Here is a 783-nt window from a genome sequence, read left to right as displayed (position 1 = left end):
TGCTCATCCTTGTAATCCATCAGCATGCTGTTACAAGAGATTAGCCCCATGAAGTTAAGAAGCCTGGACGGATTTGTCTGCCCCGTAGCCCCTCTCTTCGCCTATCAGCTCATGTGTTGTGTACAGAAAGTGCAACCTCAACAGGACCTGGTGTCCATTCCTGTCCACTATTCCACGCCACTGTAAGGTATAGAGTTGAAAGAAGCCTATTTTGACCTGGATGATGGCAGCTGCTCATGCTTGTAATCCATCAGCATGCTGTTACAAGAGATTAGCCCCACGAAGTTCAAAAAGAAAGCCTGAACGGATTTGTCTACCCGTAGCCCCTCTCTTCGTCCATCAGCTCATGTGTTGTGTACAGAAAGTGCAACCTCGATAGGACCTGGTGTCCATTCATGTCCACTATTCCATGCCACTGTAAGGCATAGAGTTGAAAGAAGCTTATTTTGACCAGGATGCTGGAAGTTGCTCTTGCTTGTAATCCATCAGCATGCTGTTACAAGAGATTAGCCCCACGAAGTTAAAAAAGAAAGCCTGAACGGATTTGTCTACCCCGTAGCCCCTCTCTTCGTCCATCAGCTCATGTGTTGTGTACAGAAAGTGCAACCTCGACAGGACCTGGTGTCCATTCATGTCCACTATTCCGAGTTGAAAGAAGCCTATTTTGACCTGGATGATGGCAGCTGCTCATGCTTGTAATCCATCAGCATGCTGTTACAAGAGATTAGCCCCACGAAGTAAAAAAGAAAGCCTGAACGGATTTGTCTACCCTGTAGCCCCTCT

Source organism: Trichoplax adhaerens, genomic scaffold (genome assembly GCF_000150275.1).
Source record: "Trichoplax adhaerens TRIADscaffold_33 genomic scaffold, whole genome shotgun sequence".
NCBI classification, from domain to species: Eukaryota; Metazoa; Placozoa; class Uniplacotomia; order Trichoplacea; family Trichoplacidae; genus Trichoplax; species Trichoplax adhaerens.
The sequence above is the reverse complement of the archived record's forward strand: the minus strand, read 5'-3'. Positions refer to the sequence as shown.